The following is a 9182-nucleotide window of genomic DNA, read 5'->3' as shown; positions in this document are numbered from 1 at the left end:
ATGACTAAGTCGACAGTTCAGAATATCGGCGTATATCTTACACGGTACTGATAGCAATGAGATTCCCCTATATCCAAGTGGGTGACGGTGATCAATATTTGGTTTCTTAATCGGATTTATAACGCTTAATCGCCAAGTAGCTGGACAGGCGTCGTTATTAAAACAATAAGAAATCAATTTAAAAAGAATGTCAATACAGTGTTTATTCATACTCATGCCAATCGTACCTATAGCCTTCCAAAATGATTGAGAATCCTCGCCTTTAAATCTATCGAGCACCGCTGCTGTTCACGAAGTTAGTAGATGCGTTTATGTTTTCTCAAAAGTCTATCAAAGAATTTCCGTTTCGTCACGTAAATCTCTTTTAGTTTCCTACCGTTAATCGTGGACCTATCCCGCAGCCAAATACGTTCTGCCGTGCACAGATCGTCCCATTTCTCCTGAAGCTCATCACACCAGTAAGGTTTGTATTTAGATTTAGCATTGGGGTTTCTCCTTACTGACTGTCGTGATAAACACACGCTATCTAACTCATGATGCATAAAACTAACTCATCATACGCAGCGTCAACGTCATTTGAAACAGTCAATTCTCTCTCAATTTTATGAATGACGGCTGTCACTTTACCAATGACATCGTCTTGGGATAAAAACGAGTTGGTTATCTTACCAGCGTCGTATCGTTTGTGAGTCTCAGACATGGACGGAGTTGGCTGCTGCGCGTACGTATACTTCTGCAGACACAGAGGTAGGTACGGTCACGTTCCAGGTAAGTATTGAGTGGTCAGGTAAAGTATCCGGCACGTTACCTCCTGTAACTAACGACGATGACCGCTTGACGGCGAAATCTCTGAAAAAGCTAAGATCTTCATGAGTTTAGACAACATAACCAACCACGGAAGATCCGTTTTTTAAGTATGTATAATCATGTTTACCTATGCGTCCATTCAGCATACAGAGATTACACTCGGTTAAAAAGTTAATGAATAAATCGCCATGTCTGTTGTATTTAAGATCTATTACCTCCCTATCAGCTACATTATCAACACCTTCTATGAAATCACACTTGTCGCCCACTCTCGAGTTGAAATCACCGCATAAACATACCAGTCCTTCATTTTGATAAAGGTACAACTGCTCAAGCAGGGTTTCAAAGAAGTGTTCAGCATCATTAGCTCGAGATGAGCTTTCCGGGGGCAAATAACAAACACATAAAATAAGACCAAAATCTGAATCCGCATGGGAATTAAGTTTAAACCATATTATGTTTTCATGTTCATTACCTAAAACACTCGCGTCAAAAGTTTGAAGAAAGGAGTTCTTAAAGAATGCGCCGACTCCGCCGGAGCCCCGTTTCGCTCTTCCTGATGTTACCGTGCCACGTAAACCCATCTAAAAATAAAATTTCATCCTTTAGAGGAAAGATTTCGCATACCGCGAATACATCACGGTCGAAATCTTTGACTACACAATCCCTGAATTGACGGCTACTGGAATCCTTCTGCGTCCATCCACCCGCGTTCCAGAGTCCTAGCCGCACATGATCCTAGGCTTTTCGTCCGGCGATTAATCTCTTCCCTTGGAATCGAAGTGTGTTGTCTTTGCCGATCTCTTTTATCAGAGTCAGAATGTTGGCCCGGGCAACGAGTTCTTCGTGTGACAAGGCGGCATCAATATAAACCTTTGAAAAAGTCCTACTATCCTTCAACTGTCCCTTCAGCTTTAACAGCTTGCTCCTCTGTTCAGCGATTTCCAACGAAAACACAACAACACCCGGTTTAGCGTCGCCCCTTTTCTTCCGTACTGCACGGACATAATGTAGTTTCAGCCCGTCGCGGATGACTTTGTTAACCATAAGACATGTCTCTAGTGGGTCATTTGTTTCGTCCTTAGAGCAGGGAAGATTTCTCATAACAGCACTCTATGCAATATCATTGTCCTTCTTGCCCGCAACAACTTCAGCGAACTGTCTATCCATATCACCAACTTTTGACGTCATGTCGTTCAAATCGCTTTTTACTGAGTCTATTTCTCTGAAATTTGTCTGTTCAACACTTACTATTTTCTCGCTCAAATCTGCCAACTTCGACTCGAAATCGTGGCGGAGCTTCGTCGTTTCTTCTCTCAATAAATCACTCAACTTATCAGTCACTCTTTTTTCTAAATCGACCAGCTGACATGATGAGGTACAACGTGTTTGGAACTGGGAGTTGAACACAAAGCACTTATAGAGAAGAGTTCACCATAAAACGTTATGGACTCGCGGACGGACTTGTGTTTTCAATTCAAGATGTACATGTATCAGGTTGAACTTCTACGACAGATATAACTTGGTAACCGCTCCCTAGCTGTAACTTTAACTGAACTTTAAGCCTTTTATACACATTTGTAATGGGGCGACAATGCGACAACGAGACATATTTTGACACTGAAAATGTCGCGTTACGGCATTGTCGCCAGTTTGTAAAATAGATATTTCAAAGAGCGACAATGCGACAACGCGACAAATGGCCAAAATGTCGCATTGACGCGCATTGGTTAATTTTGACACGTTTTGCTTGTTTTTGTAAGGGCGTCAATACGACAACGCGACAATGTCCCTTCCAAGATTCCATATTGATCCGTGCAAATAAAACTGAGTTATGAAATAGAAGTTTAACATGCCAATTAAAAGATAAAGTGTAAAAATCATATCTCTTCAAGAAGGATTATCGATAATGGGATTGGTGATGAGTTCATCGGCATGCCGAGTCTATACGCTGTGATTAACAATAATTCTCTGAGTCAATACATTTTGTCAAATGTATGACATGTATTACCTGTAGGAACATATTGTTTATACTCGTCCATATTTTTGACGGACAATATAATTTACATGCTCGGTAATAGTGAGGACGGGCATCATTGTGTGTTTCCGTGCTTTGTACAGGTGAACAATTGACTTGTTCTTGCATGTGTTTGTGACGGGTGTCACCTGTGTGGCAAGATACGCTCACCTTTTCGCGAACACCCGTTGGATGGCCTGAACCACTTCGGATTTTAATCCCACATCAGTCTGATACACCGTGAAAAACTGAAATCGATCACCGTAGTGTGTTACTGCAACTGTCCAAATTGTGTGTAGTGATGTTATGTAATATGTAAAATAAAGCATATTCAATTATCCAATTGATCTGATTAGAATATACTTGCGTCAGTGTATTTTATTAACGCTCAAAATCGTATTTGTTAAACACATATAACAACAGATCATATACACGCATGGTGCCTTGACTTACTGTTAGCTTTAATAGGCCATTCCGGAATAAAATAGTTCCCCCAATTCCTAGTTTGTTTACAAGAAATGTATTCCAAACAATACCATCTTTAGATGAGAAGGTCTGTTAGAACTACCTCAGTAAGTCAATCACAATGACAGAGCGTCGTAATACATTTACATCAAGTACAAGACGTCAAAACGGCCGACACGATAAACGAGACGGGAGATATTTCCAAAATTGTTAATTAACCTGTGGCGATTTCAAGCCTTTGTCATCACTGATCAATTGGCCGATCATTGAAAAGTGATTGTAAAGATGTGTCAAATAGATACTAAGGTAAATTCATAGATTGCTATAGATTGACACTACGATAGTTTGGATTTTTGGGGGTTTTTTTTCTCTAGGATGGGTTGTAGCGAGGGTATCCTTGAACGGGCATGCAACCAAACGCTATGACTTATCCCAGAGTATGCTGAGACGCTACGTTCAAAATTAAAGGCTCTAGATGATGACAACTAACGCTTCTGTATGAATTCGTACTAGGGAATTCCCAGGGTTTTCCCCAGGAATGGGGGAAGTAGTCAGTGTTTACGTCATTCCACGAATACAGTAACGTGAAAAACGTCACGTGACCCACCTCTCGTCCTATGGAAAAGCCGTATATCGTGTAAACATCACATTACAACGTAGTTACTGTTATAACCAAATGAAACACAGCCCATTATCCGATAGAGGTAACTGTGCATAGCGGAGGGATATGTTATCTCAATAAACTTGGTAACATGGTTTGGTTTGACATCTTGGCGCGTGTCTGAATTCCATTAACGTGTTACATATCCTAAAACTGACTAATCAGCAAATCTCGCTGCACTGCGCGCGACAGACACTAGAGCAAGGCATGCCAGAAATACGAAACCTAATGCGTCCGAAAGGAAGCCTTGGGCATCACGTGCGTCGGGGCACCAGCGCCATCTGATTGGCCGTTAACAGTTTACAAGGCGGGGCAAAAAGCATCGTTTTTCCGTCCATTTTACGCTTGAAAAACTCGACGCTTTTCCGGACACTTTCTAGACGCTAACCAATTAATCAATTTTAATGAATTTTTAGTCGTTTTTCTGTCAAATGACCATAATCGGAAAAAAACGACGTTTTCGTGTTTGCAGTGTCAGCAACCCATACTTGCCGTAAAAGGCGACTATGCTTGTCGTCAGAGGCAACTAACGGGATCGGGTGGTCAGGCTCGCTGACTAGGTTGATGCATGCCATCGATCCCAATTGCGAGGATTGATGCTCATCACTGGATTGTCTGGTCAAGACTCGATTATTTACAGACCTCCGTCAAGGTACTAGTAATCAAATCATAAGATGCCTCAGAACGATGTTTTGTTTGTTTGTTTGTTTGTTGTTTAACGCCGCACTCAGCAATATTCCAGCTAACTGGCGTCGGTCTGTAAATAATCGAATCTGGACCAGACTATCCAGTAATTGACATCGATCCTCGCAATTGGGGTCACGATGACATGCATATGTACAATTTAAGACAACAGAATGCAAAGTTGCGGTTACTAAAAAATACAAAGGATGTGTGGCAATACATACAAAACACGACAAAAATAGGAGGACAACAGAAGGCTTTGCTATTTGGCGCTTTTCTATATACGACTGTGACGTTATATCTTTTGCGTGACGTCACAATAGTGACATACGGTGTAGAAAGAAACCTTTGCAAGGCTTGCTTAGTTTTCTTTAGGGGTGTCCACCTCACGTTAGCTGACGAAGTTGCCGTGCTACGTGCGTTCAGTGCCTGTCATAAGTTCAAGTGAAGTATTACGGTGTAAACCTCTTTAGCATATACAGCCCCATAACATATTTTAAGGGCTGTTGTCTGTGATTCCGCAAATTCTGATCGACAACCAACTCAAAACACTGGACTCAACCCATACCTCTTCACTCAGTGTATTTGCTAACACCAAAGAGATGGCGTTGTATGTTGTTATGGTAGAATGGCGACAATCATACTGTGTTTTCAAGGTAGAGCTACGTAAGCTGTAGATTTAACCGCACTGAATTTAACATTTGAGGCCTCACGTTGCGCGTTCCGTTCCAAATTAAATTTAGCGCGGTAAAATCTACAGGTAACCTAGCTATACTTTGAAAACACGGTATGTTTATCATAATCAAATGGATATGTAATGTACTGGATAATCGAAGATGTGTGGAATTCTGGAGCGACGAAATAAAATTCATCTAAACACAATCTGTTGTCAACAAAATGGGAGTATATATCACAGCGTTGGAGAGCATTGCCCTTATTTCCAAGCAAGCTTCCTTCTGAATTAAACAGGAATCCCAGTGTATCTTTAAAGGCAGTTCAGAAAGATTTTTATGGTGGAGGAATTAAAATATTGGAAACGACTATTCCACCGAAAAATCCTCGCCAGCAAAAGAGGACAGCGAGTGTGACCATTTCAAATGATGTCAAATCAAAGTCTCTGAAGGAATGTATTGTCAAACAGGGATCATGTTCTATCTGAGAAGACAAGCGAAGTTGTTAAGATTAGGGATTTTACAGTCAGAGTGACATCCCAAAGACGAAGACAGTGGACATGACCATATCAGTTGTTTCCCTTGGCAGAACAGACCAGTTTCTCTGAATATCGATTTCAACATAAGGGATTTTACAGCCGCATCATAAAGACCTCGGAAGTGGGGGGCTAAGATGAAAACATCCGCGCGGGAAAAAAATCATGAACAATACAACGAATGTTATCATAATAACTCCATGTCAGAATGATTATATCTGATTGGTTCATACAGGTTCATGTGATCTTGATAAAATACGTTGTATCCCGCCTAGGAGGGAAATAAATGTCATAGTGGAGGAATAAATCCCATTACTCCGCCACGAAGAAAAGAGGCTGTACGGTGATTTCTGCGCGGGAGAATAAATCACTTAGAGCCCCCTTCGAGTGAGTCAGTATGGCTTTACGCCGCTTTTAGCAATGTTCCAGCAAAATCACGGCGGGGACACCAGAAATGGGCTTCACACATTGTACCGAACCCGGGTCTTCGGCGTGACGAGTGAACGCTTTAACACAAGCCCGCCTCCATACAAAAGACTCAACTGAACAGCTCTTTGCCATGAATTTTCTGTTTGTTTTAACTCTTTTTTTACAAGGGCAGATTAAAACATGTCGGTGAGACAAATTCGTTGTGGCAGTACGTTTTTTATGCGTCCCTCGTTCGGTGCTCGTGATATAAAACTAACACGGGACGCATAAAAAACCCTGTGGTACTGCAACAACTTATATTATTTACTAGCGAAAGGATTAATGGCATTAGGGTTTATATTATTCAATATAATGCAGCTGCTTGTTATTCCAAAATTTCAATGTGTACACGTATGATATCTTATTATCTTTTGTATCTTCACTTCTCCTTGTCCATTACACAACATACCAGCAGGCTATTTATAATGAAGGAATTTAGCTGTATATAAATGCTGTCCAAAACCGAGCGTGTAGATTTTTCTCAGCAGTCGGTAGAAAGACTCCAAATTTGGCTGTCCGTGGTGAAATGGGCTGGACATCCTCATTTACAAAACAAAAGATTGAAATTCTTCGGTTCTGGCGCAGTTTGCATGCTGCAGATCAATCCCGAATGCTGAGTATTATTTGCAGATGGTCAGTAAAATTCCGTAGATCCTGGAATAATACAGTTTTCAACTACTTTGTCAGTTTACATTTACCAATTTATGATCTAAATAATATTTCTACTGAAGAGTTTAACTTGTCTAAAGTATGTCTGTTATCCTTAGACCATTCTGATTGGTTACATGGACTCTGGAACGATACGGGCCAGGTAAATGGTAATAAGTTACGTACATACAGATTATTTAAAGATTCTTTATCAGTAGAACCCTATGTCAGTTTATTGATGAACAGATGTCAGCGGAGTATATTAAGTAAGTTTCGCTGCGGCTCACTGCCATTAGAAATAGAATTGGGAAGATTCACCCGCCCGAAAACACCGCTTATTGAACGTATGTGTAAATTCTGTAATTGCAATGCTGTTGAGGATGAAATACACTTGTTTGCTGAATGTTCTCTCTATACAGATTTACGCTATGATTTATGGAATTTAGCTTCTCAATCAAATCCAAACTTTATACAGATGTCCGCTGCCGATCAGACTGTGTTCTTTATGCGGAACAATAAGGTGGTCAGACCCCTAGCCGCGCTTCTTCACCACATGTATGAGCGAAGACAACTGTGTCTTTCGTCTCTACCAGCCTAGTTCCATGTATCTTAGTATCAGAATGTTCTGATAACTGGTGATAACCGGTGATAACTGGTGATAACTCATTTTTATGTATATGTATGTACTGTGATATTTCTCATTTTTACTCATATGTATGTGACGTCCTGCGTGTCTCGTAGGCCATAATGGCCGGACACTGTACACACTATTTGTGTATTTTTATTGTCACTGCTGTACAGTGTGTGACACGAAAATAAAATAATTTTCTTCTTCTTCTTCTGCTTCTTCTTCTATAATGAGTTGTAGCAGGATCGCGAGGGGTACATGGGGTTTAATACGTCCCGCGTCAGGTTTTAACACCTAACCAGAGCGAGTGGTATAAAACCTGTACCCCGAGTGATCATGCTACAACGAATTACCCACATTACCCACAAATATTTGTACAAGTATCACTTGTCCCCAACTTGATTCAAATAGAACTGTTTTCTATTTTTTAAAATCGGGGGGGGGGGGGGGGGGGGTCCCCTTGCCAACGGAATAAAAATGGCCCACCAGTCATTTGTGACGTCACAAGCTAAGGGCACATGATAAAAATCATTTGTACCTCATCGTATTGTTTGCATGAAAGACTTGAGGACACACGCACCCCCAGTAAGTCAATGTACTCTTCTGGTTTACAAATGTTGTTGTTTTAAATCGACACTTGTGTTTACACGCTCTCTTTCTTCAGTACACCTACTGTACACTATATGTACAGTGCGAGTTGCTGAGGTCAAACCCCTTCAACTCTTGGTCGAAATGTCAAGAAGGACGATGTAACTTTGTTATGTAGTTACTGGCATTCCCTGATTATTGTTTGTTTTGTTTGTTGTTAACGAGCTGCTGAGGTCAAACCCCTTCAACTCTTGGTCGAAATGTCAAGAAGGACGATGTAACTTTGTTATGTAGTTACTGGCATTCCCTGATTATTGTTTGTTTTGTTTGTTGTTAACGCCGCACTAAACAATATTCCAGCTATATGACGGCGGTCTGTAAATAATCGAGTCAGGACCAGACAATCCAGTGACTGACATCATGAGCATCTGTCTACGCATTCTAACCCGGAATCTTCACCGGTGGACATCCTGATTGACACGGTGGTATATTATATCTTGAACCTCTCATATCTGGCTGTACTATGTCCCTACGATTCCAGTTAGGTTTGACCCCTGAAGATCCGGGATAGATCCGGGGTCTTCAGCAACCCATGCTTGCCGTAAAAGGCGACTATGCTTGTCGTAAAAGGCGACTAACGGGATCGGGTAATCAGGCTCGCTGACTTGGTCGATGCATGTCATCGATCCCAATTGCGTGGATTGCAGCTCATGATATCAATCACTAGATTGTCTGGTCCAGACGCGATTATTAACAGCCCGCCGTCATATATCTGGAATATTGCCGAGTGCGGCGTTAGCCAACAAACCAACCAGTTAGGTTGCAGATGTTCAATCGCATGTTTAATACTCACTTAGCCATTTGAAAAAAAACAGCAACTTCATTCAGCTGGAGATACGTTTTATTGTAAATTTGCAAGTGAGGAATGGTTCTGAGCGTTCATCGAAAACACGTGAAGGTAAAATTCGAATTTCGAGTACATTTATGTATGGCAAGCGAAGTCATTCTA

This window comes from Haliotis rufescens, unplaced genomic scaffold (genome assembly GCF_023055435.1).
Source record: "Haliotis rufescens isolate VD_foot unplaced genomic scaffold, xgHalRufe1.0.p SCAF_6, whole genome shotgun sequence".
Classification (NCBI taxonomy): Eukaryota; Metazoa; Mollusca; class Gastropoda; order Lepetellida; family Haliotidae; genus Haliotis; species Haliotis rufescens.
This window is presented reverse-complemented; position numbering follows the sequence as displayed.